The sequence below is a fragment of the Melanerpes formicivorus genome, unplaced genomic scaffold (genome assembly GCF_026170545.1).
Source record: "Melanerpes formicivorus ecotype bairdi unplaced genomic scaffold, bMelFor1.0.p_v2 SCAF_24, whole genome shotgun sequence".
Classification (NCBI taxonomy): domain Eukaryota; kingdom Metazoa; phylum Chordata; class Aves; order Piciformes; family Picidae; genus Melanerpes; species Melanerpes formicivorus.
Genome location: NW_027142376.1, coordinates 8809507 through 8823240, shown reverse-complemented (window position 1 = coordinate 8823240; position 13734 = coordinate 8809507). Strand labels below are relative to the sequence as shown.

General features: G+C 46.4%; 1 protein-coding gene across 8 annotated transcripts in view; it reads left to right on the top strand.

The window, feature by feature from the left end:
- Positions 1-92: 92 nt before the first annotated feature.
- The window catches only part of ZDHHC3 (zinc finger DHHC-type palmitoyltransferase 3), a 35521-nt gene continuing 21879 nt past the window's right edge, over positions 93-13734 (top strand). For 3 of the 8 annotated variants that reach the window (XR_010989053.1, XR_010989052.1, XM_068152822.1), the window contains exon 1: positions 2630-2729. The gene's annotated coding sequence lies outside the window, so the exon portion shown is untranslated. Of the gene's footprint in view, positions 227-2626; positions 2730-2832; positions 2904-3059; positions 4271-8269; positions 8325-13734 lie in introns of those variants that run through there. The other 5 variants (XM_068152819.1, XM_068152817.1, XM_068152818.1 and 2 more) reach the window with 5 other exon arrangements.

The following is a 13734-nucleotide window of genomic DNA, read 5'->3' as shown; positions in this document are numbered from 1 at the left end:
TGCCCCGCGCCCGAGGCGGGAAAGCGGCCTCCTGACGCCGCCGTCTCCCCTGCCTTACAGGCAAGGCAGGGCGCGCAGACGTTGCCCTGGCGCTGAAGCGTTTCATGGGGTGCAGACGCCGCGCTCTGGACGTGGTGTCCGCCGAGCACCTCACGTCCTAGAAACCGCCTCCTCCTCCAACCAGCTGACAACTCAGGGTAAACCACGCTGCCTGCCCTCTGCCAAGGTAAAATCTGCTGCGGGAGGCTCTGGAAATACTCACTGGCTCACGTAGTGGTAAACCCCGCAAGAAAAATGAGGAAATGCAGAGGTTTTTACCTCGGAGAAAGGCCCAGTGAGGTGCAGAAGCAGGGAATTTGAAACTCAGCTCTGCTCCTTGAGAGTGCTGCTGGTCCTGTGTCAGGTGTCCCTGGGCAATTAGCATGGGATATGTCACAGAAACATCCAGGTTGGAAAAGAGCCTCAGGATCACCAAGTGCAACCCAGAACGCTACTCTGCAAAGTTCATCCCCTAAACCATATCCCCAAGCACCACATCCAAACCACCTTGACACACATCCAGGGGTGGTGACTCAACCACCTCCCTAGGCAGCTCATTCCAGTGCCTGACCACACTTTCTGTGAAAAAACAACACCACTAAAACCTCACGATATATATTAAAACAATAAGGTGTTTGGATGTTTTGGGGGGTTTTACAGCCTTCCTTGACAGTTCTCATACCAGTGGGTGGTTCGTGTGCCAGACTCTTTGCACCGTTGCTCTCTGGCTGCAGGCTGTTGCTTGCTGGTATCAGAATGGGCCGTGGCTTGCACAGCACACTGCCAAAGCTCACCCACTGGGGCTGCACCTCAAACACTCTGTTCAGTTTTGGGCCCTTTGCTACAAGAAGGACATTGAGGCGCTGTAGTGTGTCCAGAGAAGGGCAACCAAGCTGGTGAAGGGGCTGGAGAACCAGTCTTACAAGGAACAGCTGAAGGAGCTGGGGGTGTTTAGCCTGGAGAGAAAGAAACTCAGTGGATGCTTCATCACTTCATAACTAACCGGAGGGAGCTTGTAGTGAGATGTGGGTCAAGTCTCTTCTCCCAAGTAACAAGTGATAAGAGGAAACAGCCTCAAGTTGTACCAGTGAGGTTTAGGCTGGATATTAGGAAAAATGTCGTCACAAAAAGGCTTGTCAAGCCCTAGAACAGGCTGCCCAGGCAAGTGGAGGAGTCATCATCCCTAGTGGGATTTACAAGCTGCGTAGATGTGCTGAGGGACATGGATTCAAAGTGGACTTGGCAGTGTTGACAGCTGGACATGAGGCTTTTGAAGGTCTTCCAGCCTTAAGTAATTCTGATTGTCAGCAGGAAGTGCAAGTAGTGGAGCTTGACAGAGCTGAGGCTCAGGTAGCTCACCCTCTTTCCTGGCCCTGAGGAGGTGAACAGGGACAGGCCTTCTTCCTGGGCCATGGGAGCACCAGGCACAGGCAGTGCCCGTGCAGAGAACATGCATCCCTCCATATGTTCTTGAAACATCATCTGCCAGTGCTGCCATCCACAGCTAGACCCTTCATTTGACCCTATATTCCACAGCATGAGCCTAGCTACAGCAAGGAGAAACTAGAAACTCCCTTATAACAGCGAATTCCTGACCTGAAACAAAGTGTCAGTGAAGACCTGCCCTGTGATTCCCTCTGAGAGATGGCATTTTGGCTCCCAGTCCTGCCTGCCTTGTGCCTTGGCTTGCAGCAGCTAAGAGTTCCAAGTGCAAGGAAAAAGTGATTTTTACTTCTTGGTGGTGTTTTTTTTTCCCTGCCATCTGCCATCCCAGCCTGGAGTCTACCCAATGCAAGTCAAATTCTTGCAAATCTTGTTTATGCACAGACAGCAGTATTCAGAAAGAGGGAGAAGCCCAGGTCTGCCTTGTTTGGCATCCCATGGGAATCCACTTCCTATGGCATTCAAATTCCCCACCACAAGGCAACAGGGAAGATTATCAGCCAAAACCGATGCCAGCTGTTGGGTTGGATTTTTATTGAGGGCAAAGCATTGCATTTTCTCTCATCTCATTATTGTAAATGGATGACACAGGTTGGGTGAAGTAAAGCCAGGTGTGAGAGAACCGCTTGGGATGTAAAAGTTTGCACCCGGGGAGGCTGCAAATGCTGGACATGGAGAGCATCCACTAAATTTAACCACTGGACTGGATGATCTCAAACATCTTTTCCAACCTTAGTGATTCCATCATTCTGATTCTGAGACACCTGCGACAATCGGCTCTGCCTGTAAGATTTTGGTACCTGCAAAGCAAGAATACCCGAGCTTGTCTGGGGCTCTGAGGCGTGCAGTGAAGCCCATCTGTCAAAAAACACACGTTAAAAAGCATGTTTTTCCCTCCCAGACCCCGCGTTTCCCCTCCCGAACCCTCCGTTCCCCTCCCGAACCCCGCGTTTTCCCCGCACGCCGCAGACGTAAACGCATCCTCGGCACCGGCGTGCCTCGGCCACCCGGGGCCCTGCAGCAACCCAGCAGCTGGACCGCACTGGGCCGAGCGAGCCCCGCCGGGCGCGGCGCCGGTGCCTACCCGTAGAGGTCGGGGATCCCCTTCACGCCGCGCCCGGCGGCGGGGCGGGGAAGGGACGGGACGAAAAGAAGGGCAGGGCAGGGCAGGGGCGCGCTGGCTCCCGCCGCCGCGGCTCACTTCCTGGTTCCTCCCGGCGGCTGCCCCACCTCCTCGCCGAGCCAGCGTAAGGGGCGGCGGGGGAAGGAGCGGGGGGGTGGCCGCTGCCGTGCGCGGGCTCCCGGGCCGGCGGGGCGGATGGGGCGCGGCGCTGCGCGGCGGCGTTGGCGGCGTGCGCTCGCGGCCGCGGCGCGGGGGTGGCGGCGGCGGGGTGCGCGCCGGACCGGCGGCGGCCTGCGGGGTAGGTGGTGCGGGTGACACCGGCGGGCCCGCGGCGCCCAGGCGGAGGGCCGCGCCTGCCGGCCCCCGCTTCGGACGGTGCCTGCTCCCTGCGTAGCCCCTTCGGCCGTGCGGGAGCTGCGGGGTGCGGGGTGGCGGCGCGGCCGGCCGAGGGCCGCTCGGTGCCGCGCTTACCTCTGGCGGCGTCCCGGGTAGGGACCGGGCGTGCTGGGCGGCGGGTCGCCTCCCGCAGCGGCGTCTCATGGCGCTCTCGACAGCGGTCGGGAAAGGGGAGACGGGGGGCTCGGGCGTGCAGAGCTGGGCTGTAAACACCGCGAGGGTGAATGTGTTAAGTAATACCGGGCTGAACACGCTCAGGCTGTGCCGAGGACCCTTCCGAGCAGTGCGACGTCCCCTTGGCAGGAAATTTAAACTTGGAGCCTTCAACAGTCTCCTGGGCGTCCTGTGCTCTGTTCCTGGGTTGCGGTGGTGAAGTGGGGTCCTATAATTTGTTAACGATTTTCGGTGACGGTGTGAGGTTCTATAGTCAGTTTTTGGGCAGCGGTGGTAGAGGGGAGTCCTGTGGTCTCTTCCTAGGTTTCAGTGATGAAACGGGGTCCTGATCTGTTAATGTGTTGCCGCGATGAGATGTGTGCCTCAGCGCAACAGACCTTCGGGCTTTAGAAGTGGCTGTGGTCGCCTGGCGTTCCACTGCAGCTGTCCTGTGAGGCCGGTATGCAGTGTGACTTCAACATCAGGAGTAGTCGGTGTTGAAACCGTGGTGCTGTACTGCAGCAGGTTTAGCTCACATGGATAGTGAGTTATATGTCAGTAGGAAATAATCTGGGCTGGTTTTAAACAGATGCTTCTAAGTGTTACTGGAGGGCTTCTGGAAAGCAGTTTTTAAGCAGCAGCCAGATCTCGTGATGGCTTGGGGGAAGAGGAGACAACAGTCTGGTCTCCGATGTCCTCTGCTGCTGCCTGTGTGCCAGTGAGGGATGCCGGGTGGACTCCAGAGCTCATTTAGATTTTTTTTCCCCTTGATTCTGATTCAGTTCAATTCAATTTGGATGGCCGGTCTGATGCAGTGGAATCAGAGAGGGGCTGGTGGGATGCAGTGAATGACTACCTTTGATGCCTGGTGGTGTAGGTGGCAAGTGAGTGCAGTGTTTTTCTTTGCTTAGTCAAAACAGCAAATCTTTTATATGCTCTTATAGGTGCTTTGTAATAAGAGTTATTGTAAGAGGAACCACATGTTAATCCCCATGGCTTTAAGAATGAAGCCCCATGTGCGATAAAGATCCAGTTCTTCAAGCACTATGATTCTTGTCAGCGTGGCTCTTCCTGATGCAATAGTATTTGTCACGCCAATGGGAGCTGCTGGTCATAGTAAGTTGTGTTTGACTGAATGCTCATGGAGATGTAAAAGGTGCCAGCCAGAAGCTCTTTGCAGTTACAGGTTTATAAAATGACACACCTAAGGTCTGCCTAAAAGCTGAAATATTTGATTTAACATGTAATACTGCTTGGGTATTTTTGTGTTATGCTTCTGCTTCCTTTGTAGTTTTCTTTTTTGGTGCTGTAGTTACAGACAGAGTCTATATCTTAGTTTGAAATTGCCTTAATTCTTCAGCAGGTGCAGGTCTGTTGTATCCAAGTAATTTCATGTCTTTGTCTAGGCAGTTTCCTTTGTGGCATCAATGGGAAGTATATGCATCTGAGCAATGGTAACTCAGCTTTGCTGAACTTTTCTTATCTAATAGGAATTTGCTTTTCTTGATGGGTGGCTTTGTGCTTCACCAGTAAAACATGGTCAATACAGTTTAAACCTGTGTGTTGCATTATTTCAGGGAAGCTTGCTCGTGGAGACACTTCCCATATATCCATAATGGGATATCTCCCCTGAGGAGGAGACTACGGAGTAGGTGATGGACAACCACAGCAGTGACTGTAGCTCAGCTATTCTCTGCAGATATTAACTGACAGCTTATGGTTTTCTCTGTTTCCTCTCAGGAACGGTGTGGCCAGCAGGAGCAAGGAGGTCATTCTGCCCATGTACGTTGCACTGGTTAGGGCCACACCTTGAGTACTGTGCCCAGTACTGGGCCCCTCAGTTTAGGAAGGATGTTGACTTGCTGGAATATGTCCAGAGAAGGGCAACAAAGTTGGTGAGGGGTTTGGAATACAAGCCCTATGAGGAGAGTCTGAGGGAGCTGGGGTTGCTTATCTTGGAGAAGAGGAGGCTTAGGGTAGACCTTATTGCACTCTACAACTACCTGAAGGGAGGTTGTAGCCAGGTGGGGATTGGTCTCTTCTCCCAGGCAACCAGCACCAGAACAAGAGGATACAGTCTCAAGCTGCACCAGGGGAGGTTTAGGCTGGAGGTTAGGAAGAAATTCTACACAGAGAGAGTGATTGCCCATTGGAATGGGCTGCTGAGGGAGGTGGTGGAGTCACCATCATTGGAGGTGTTCAGGAGGAGATTTGATTGGGTGCTTGGTTGCATGGTTTAGTTGATTAGGTGGTGTTGGATAATAGGTTGGACGTCATGGTATTGAAGGTCTCTTCCAACATGGTTTATTCTGTTCTATTCTCTGTGGTGCAGATATGTCCTTTTTCTTAGTGCAATATTCTGGAATACAGTTTTTCTGCCTTGCTGAGAGAAGATATCAGGCAATGTACAATATGACAGCTTGTCAGTTTTTATTTTCCCTGTCCTTTGTCTAGCTGGTAAGCCAGATGTGAATGGTGGTACCCAGAACATCATATTAGCATGGAACTAATCTGAAACTTAAAGGTTGTGCTAGAGAAAATGAGAATTTAATGTTTTCCAGATTAGAACTGCCTATTTCCTGGGTTGTGCAGATAGCATGATAGCCTGTAACTGGACTGGGACTGCAGTGCAGCAAGTCTGCCAGTAACACTTTACACATTGTCCTTTTGAGAGGGAGTCTAGAGGAGCGAGCCAGCTTGCCTCTGTAGGCTGAGGGTGCCAAAGGACTCTTCATATAGCAGGAAGTGCAAGGTGTTTCAGGCAAGGTGCAGCGAGAGACTGGCTCTCACTCCATGGGGGCACTGGCACATGATCTCATTTTGCCTGCTTCTCACTGCCCTCAGAGCAGGGAGTGCTTGGAAGCCCTTATGGGCACTGGAGAGAGATTTATTTAGGCTTATAGCCCCATACTTCATCACCCTAACAGCTTGCAAGGTGACCATACAGACCTGGGACTGTCTCAGGAGAGAGAGGAGGAAAGCAAGGAGAGAAAACCTCAAAAGTTAGAGAATAGGGAAGGGAAAGTAAGTATATGAGAAAGAGAAGGCTACAGCAGCACAGTTCAGCTAAAAAAAACCCAAACAACAAACCCGCTGTTCCAGGAGCTGTAATAGCAAGTAAAACAAGGACACAGAAAACTCAGTGTTAATACCCTTGGACAAGGGAGGAATGTTGAATGGGAGGAAGTGCAAGGCCCTTGTTATGTTTGTGCTGCTAGGCTGGTGGTGGATGGTGTGTTAAGCTCAGCTGTGAGTTTTGCAATAACGCAGAGCTGACGGGGCAACCAATCTTAAACATGGTGTAGCATGCAGAAGTTAAATGGGCTGGAGCTGAAGCAGGAGGAGTGAGTAAAGGCAGTGTGAAGTGCTATTTATTAGGAAAAGACAGTGAAATACATACATTGCTAGTGGGAAGAGAGTAATACCATAGCAGAGAGAGGGCTGTAGCAGGGGATAAAGGGAGACTTTAATGTGATACACGACTTTGTAATGACTGCTTGAATTATTGATGTCCAATATAGCATAGAATAGATAAGCAATACACTGTATTACAGTTAGCCTGCTCTCCAACTCAGTGTTAAGAAGGGGCAATAAAATTGGTGTGTACACACAGAAACTGTTTTGTTGTTTTGGTTTTTTTTTAATGGAGACAGGGATCCCTTGTGAATGCAGATGCAACAGTGAGCAGAATAAGGGATACTGAGTTTGCCCCCTTAGGAGTTCTTTACTACATGTCCAAAGCTTTAACAGTAAAAAGCAACTTGGAACCTGCAGGTTTTTCCAGTTCTCTGAAGTAGCAGCATAGCTTTCATCTAGTCTAACTCTTAACATTAACATCATAAAGGGGTAGTGTGGCAGTTGTGATTTTAACTTCAGGCCTGTTCAGGACAGAAGTGGTCATCTTTTGGCCCCTAATTTATTAATACTCTATTTTAATGTCTGCCCTGTTTATATTTGGTTTAGATACCTGTTTGGGTGTAGTGTTTAGATTTTAAATCTGAAAGCCTTGCAGCTTTCACATGTGCAGCTTCCCTGCCTCTGTGCAGCAGGAAAGAAGTGTAGATGACGGGTGGGGGAATAAAATACAGAGAGACTGAGTGACTTATTGATGCTGCTGAAGGGGGGGCTGTAACAGAGGTAACTGGGAGCCAAATCCTGGGTTAGACCACCTGAGCAAAAAAAGTGTCTTAAGTGCCTTTTCTGCCTTGGAAAGTAATTTTCTGAACACTTTATTTTTTTTTTTTAGCTTAGGATGGTTCTACCAGCATCTTCTTATGATTAAAACTTTAAATCTGCAACTGTTTACTGATTCTGTGGAAAATCTGTTCCTTATGCCAGGAAAGCAGTGTAGTTTTTAACATAGGTGCTAAAAATAATACCAATTGTATAGGCAATCCTTTGCCTTTTCATTTTTGTCTTTCCCTTTTATTAAAACAAAAACAAACAAAAACCCCCAGTTGATACAGGGCAAATGGAGAACTGATATTCCCTTAATTCTGCAGCTTGCTGTTTTAAGTCCTGAGTCAGCATCAAAATTGCAAAGCTGTCTAGGAGAGCAGGACAGGTTCTGCTGTTTTGTCGCTCACGGGGGTGTCTGCTCAGGGTAACGGCAGTGCTGCGGGAAAGCACGACACACCCATTAGGGGTTTCTATGTTTCCTGGTGCAGACCCTTCTGCAAGACTGCTCTCTCCTTCCAATACTCACTCCAGAAAAATGGCAGTGCCACAAGGCTGTTGGTATTTGTATGCCGAGGATTAGTACTACTCTTTTGACAGAGGTGAAGAAGCTTGTGTGTATTCAGTCAGTTGGGAAACTGTAAGACTAAAGTGACAGAATTTCTCTGTTCCCCTTGCAGCTCTGATCATTCAAAAGCTTTAAGTTACTTTCTAAGGGGTCATACTGATGTCAGTTCTATAAAGTACCTTCCATCCCTGATGAAAGCTTATTAGGATCACTAACTTTGCAATCAAATCCTAGTCTGACTTCAGTCTTTGTTGCCCTTGTGACTTGTGTCTTGCTCTTAGATCTTGCCCCACTTTTGTCACTCATCTACAGTGGCCCAGTGTTGATGTACCTTGGACAGTAACTACATTGTCTTTTGTCCTCTCCTGCAGCTGACAGGCATTGGAGGTGGGAGTGCAATCTCTTCCCAGATCGCCCAGCTCTCAGGTCAATCTTTATTGCATTACAGTTTATTTACACAATACATACCCAGTAGTTAAACAGAAATTGTATCGTTGTTAACCAGGAAGCTGTTACCAATCCTGTGAGATTGCCTGCCACAAACATCAGGATAGGAAAAAAACATGTTTTCAATTGAGTAAACTTGGCCATATTTTCCTTATAGTGCTACTACTGGAATTCCTCTGGCACTATTGGAGTTGCGTGTTGTTTACCCTGATGGAAGTGAGGGAACTGTGGGGTTTCTGCCTTGTGTGGCTGTGTCTGCTCTGAGTGTGCCACTTGCAGCCTGCTCCAAGCCCTCAGGATGGAGTTTCTAAATCTGATAGATGTCTTTGAGGTGATTTACACCTCCTCCTGCTCTCCTTGGGGAGAAATTCCTTCTGCATATTCATACTGCTGTTCAAATTCATTCTACACAAATGCATGGCTTCAGTGAAATACTTGCCCCTAGTAAGATGCTTCTATTAAAAATAATAAAAGTAAGATTAAAAAAAAAATTATGATCCTTTTTTTACTAAGGTCTTGTTCATGCATGGTCTCCTCAAAATAAACCATTGAAAAGAATAAATTGTGATTCATCAAAATGGTCAATTATGTAAACAGTTTTCTAGGCTTACTATAAAGCCTAGTCCCATCATGTATACAAAAATACTGTAACTGGGTTACCATTTAGTTTTGTGTGCTCTCTTTCCCACCTTTCCAAGGCAGATCATCCAAGCTTGTGCATTTAGTCTCAGGAAACCAATTTTTTTTTTTCCCCTAAGCCTTGTAATTTTTTTAAAGTTTGTTTTTAATGGCTTGACTATAAAATCCACATTCTGATTTGTGCCAGCATGCAAACTGCAACTGTTGAAGTTGCGTGGCTTCAGCAGCCGAAGGTTTCAGGGGAATCTGAGATGTTTGTGGGCCTCCTGCTAAAAGCAAAAGCATGGCTGGTAATGTGGTACTTAGGCTGAAGCTGCTCCTTAATGTGGCCTGAATTTTTTTTTTTTTTTGAGGAGGGGGGGAAAGAAAAAAAGAAAGATCTGTGCTGAGTGTAATCCTGGTACCTGCTCCTGGGGCCGCTGCCTGGCTCTGCCCCGTGACATTTTGATGTGAGTCATCATGTGCTAAGCTCCGTACCAGATCCTTCCCTATTCCTTTTGTCATTTAAGCCCAAGGGGAGTGGATTTTGACCTAGTAGAGGGCTTGGATTGGCATTTGTTTTGTTTTGTTTCTCTGTTGTTTTGTTGTTTTAAAACGTGTAGAGTCTCTAAAATATTGCAGTGGAAGTAGAGGTCTCTGCAGAAAATTTCAGCCTGCTAATAATAGACTTGCCTTTTTAAGCTGCTGTTCAGAGACCTGTTTGAAATGTCCCATTGACCCTCTGAGGTTTTGTGACCCGGGGGTTGGAGCCTGCCGTGCAGATGGACGTCTGGCTGAATCTGAAGGAGACAGACAAAAACTCTCGGCAGAGCTGGGCTATTTTGTTCCACTCCTGCTGATCAGATAAAGCTTTTTAGGCCTTGCAGGAGCCATTAGAAAAAAAAAATAAAAATACTGATATTTCCTTATTATCCCTGCTAGAACTTGCTTTAGCAGGTTCTGACAGCCTTGTTGTTAGGTTTGGGCTGTATTAAGTGTGGCAGGAGAAGCAAAGGTAAGCTAGAAAACACTTTCTCTCATTTCTGTTGCAAAAGACGGTTAAATCTGGAATGTTTTAATCACTGCAGTTTTATGTACAGAAACATGAAATAAACCTCCAAATAACCTTTTGCAGGTTATGTCTATGTATCTGTCTAACTGCATTTTTTTGTTTAAAGGAGCATCCTGTCCAGTGGCCCCAACTCACCTAGGTTACTGTCATGAGTAGGACTTGTCTCTGTGCGTGTTCCCTTTTCATGACAATAAAAAGTTAACTTCGGTGTTGTTTGTCGCCTCTCAACGTACTGTCAGTGGATTGTGTGTCATAAAAGCTGACCTGAAGGATCTCTTTAACTTGGAAAACCTTGAAAAATGGCCATGATCTGCCTTAGTCTCATTCTTTTTCTCTTTATTTTTTTTGTCCATTTGTGTTACGTTTGTTTGTTTTTAATTTCCGCAGTTGTGTTCATGTAATTAGCAGAACTTGAAAATCACTTAGTTTGTATGACAAAGTGGAAACTGTGCCCAAAGTTTAATGTTAATGGACTTCTAAGAGAGGAAGTGGTTGCAATGTACACAGTAATACTGTAGTTCTGCAAGTCATCCCCATGTGCATGACCTCACTGGCATGAGTAATTAGGTACAAATCATTTGGGTGATAGTGATGATGGCATTAAGCTCAGTGCAAGTTCTATAACAGTAGAACCTCAGATAACTTTCAGATACACCTTGGCTGAAGGCCCACATCATTCATTCCTTCATTCTTAATGAATTCTTTGGTGGCCAAAGGCCATTAAAAAATAGATTGCTAACCTGGTTTCTGGCAGGTCAGAAGACAGTTACTTATTTTATATAGGGTGTAATAGCATGTTTTAAGTGTTCACTGTATCAGGAAGAGGATGTTAATGTGGATTATTTACATTTCTAACACGTCTAGTACATGGGTTTGGATTATTCCACTAATGCCATGTGTCTTCCAGATAAAAAAGAAGAAAAGGTCTTTGCTCTGACATGTCCTTAAGCTAAATTGATGTGTGTGTTGTCATTTTATTTCACTCTTACTCAGTGGCCTGTCTTGTAGCCTGACACAGTGATTAAGTTCTTAAGCCCTTTGCCTTCAGTGTTTACATGTTGTTTGCTCCTGGGCAAGAGGGACTGACAAGTTATAAATTAAGTTCATGTGCAGCCTGGTTGAAGGGTAGACCAGTTAGGGCAAGTCACTGTTTCATCCCCCCTACAGTCTGGTGGTGGTGATTTTTTGGTATTGTTTACATGAAAACACCATCTTGGCCAACATAAACAAAACCAGATGTTTGTGTAGAGTAAGCATATGGAATTAAAGCAAAAACCCCTGACCGGGTCATGGAGAGGAGAAGCTGAGACTCTAAGCTGCTGTAAGTTGACTCCTCAGATAATGTACACTGAAACACATCTGTACTGCTCAGTTCATGAATGGTGCTTATCTACTGAGTACTGACTTCATTTATCACCTGGCAATGTCTCTAACACAAGCCTTAAATAACAGAATGCATAAAACCCCCATTTATCCTGCAGCCAGAAGTCAGCATTGTCCTCTTAACCACTTCCTTACTGCACTGGCTGCCAGACAGAGGTGCCTACAGGCTCCTGCCAGCTTCTCCTTAGGCAGCTACACAGCAGCGGCTTCCCTTCCCCCAGATTAGTTCAGTAATATTTCTGAGAGCAGGGTGCAGAACTCTTGCTGGAGCGAAGCCATTTCCTTCATCTGAAGGGAGATGTATTTGCATTTGACTGCTCAAGTCTGCTCTTCATGGCTAACCCCACAGGTTTAATCACTGTGTGTTTGTTTAGCTTTCAGCCAGTCTCTACTACTACTGACCTTAAGGTGACTTGTCAGACTAATTCCCCTGTTAAACAGGAGTCTGCTTTTCCTAATGACTACTTCACTGCTTTGCTTTGGGACACAAAACCTTGGGGTGAGGGGGAAGGCTCAAAGCCCAAGCAAAAACTCCTGAAAATTGGTGTTTGGAACTATCCCAACTTGGGACTCAATTCTGTAAGGAAAAATTAATCCAATCTAGAAGTTCCTGTCCACAACAAAGAGGAGTCTTGTAAAACTTCATTTGAATGAAGGGAGAGTCCACAGGACAATTCTCTGTGGGGTCTCTCCAATTGCTGGAAGGCATAGCTTCCCTTTTATCCTAAATTCCTGGATACAAATTTCCCTCTCCCTTTCCCCATTGGTTAAGGTACTCGGGATTTACAGTCTTCCTGATAGACCTACATGTACCCCTTCACATGTAACCCCCCTGCACCGTACATTATGTTCATTTAAATTAGGTTCTTCACTTCTCTTGGTGGCAAAGTTAATATTCAGTAGTCTGATGAGCCTGTGCTCTGTCCTAAAAGTTCAGAAGTTCAGGCTGTGTTCAGTGTCTGTTGTCTTCAGACAGCCCCCCGCTGGTTTACAGCAAGACCCCAGATAAGGCCCTTAGCAGAGGCTGTTTGTGATTCACGTACACATAGATAAAGTGAACTGTCTGGTTCTTTCTTTGCAATTTCAGCTCCCTCTAGGCCAGTTCTTCATTTTGTAATGACACTACCCACCTTAATCCTATCAATTCTAACACTTCAATCTGGAAGCTGAACACCTAATGTTCACCTAATGCAATATGATGTTACTGCCAATTAAACATTGTTATCAGGCATGAGTCTTCAATGATGTCAGCTTTGTTTTGATCTGGCAAGTCAGTGTAACAGTTTTAATGAGAGTATTAAGCAATGCAGTGAAGGTTAACCTGTTTCCTTGGGATTGGAGGTGGGATTTGAGTCCTTACAGAAGCTGAAAAACTGGGGAAGAGAGATGGATTTACCAGTAGCTATAGACATGTCTGAACTTAGACCAGCAGATTGTTTGGGAAATCACTGCTTCTGAAAATTATAGAGCTTGTCTCCCTAAGTATCAGGAGACAGGAGGCTAAATTATAGCTGTGGTTAAAAGACAAATTACAGTGTGGGATGTGAGTTTTGAGAGTGAGGAGGAAAGCATTTTTTAGGTTGTGCTTTTTTGTGTGCTTTTGTGTTTTTTTTCCTTCCCAAAGTAAATGAGCCTCACACCTGCATATTTTCACCTTGCTTTTTCTGTCCCATGTGATGTGTGTATAAATAGAAAACTGATGTGCTTTGCTGTTGATCCATGGGACCTTCTTCAGATTAATAAACTGTCTTAAACTCTCTCACTAGGCAGCATACTAAGTGCTAAAACCAGAAATACAACAAAATACCCCAGTTCTCCTTGTTTCTTTTTACCAGTTGTGTTAGAAAACAAATGCTGGTTCATCCACTTTTGTGCACATCAAAGCTTTGTGTTCTTGGCTCTTGCCCCTTGCTGTAGCAAAAGCAGTTCTAGGCACTTGCCTTCGGTGTCACTCGTGCTAACACAAGCACATCGCTTCTGTGCTTGGCCTTAATTAATCATCCTGCTCATTAATAACCTCACACTCTGGCTATGAGAGGCCACTTGTCCTCCCAAAATAACTAGAAAGCAAACTATTATCTCCTTTCCTGTATAGGTAGGGGCAATAGCAGCTCAGTTTGGGTTGCTGTTAGGCAAAATAGAGCTCCAACAGAAACTAGCCATAAAAGCTTTGAGAGATGCTTAAGATCCTAGGGACTTTTGTGATCCTCTCACTGTTTTGTGTAAAACTTACCTATTTTGTATAGGCAACAGTGGCATGTTTTTAACAATTAAAAATAGCTTCACTTTGAGATTTTTCTTTTTTGTTTTCTTTTT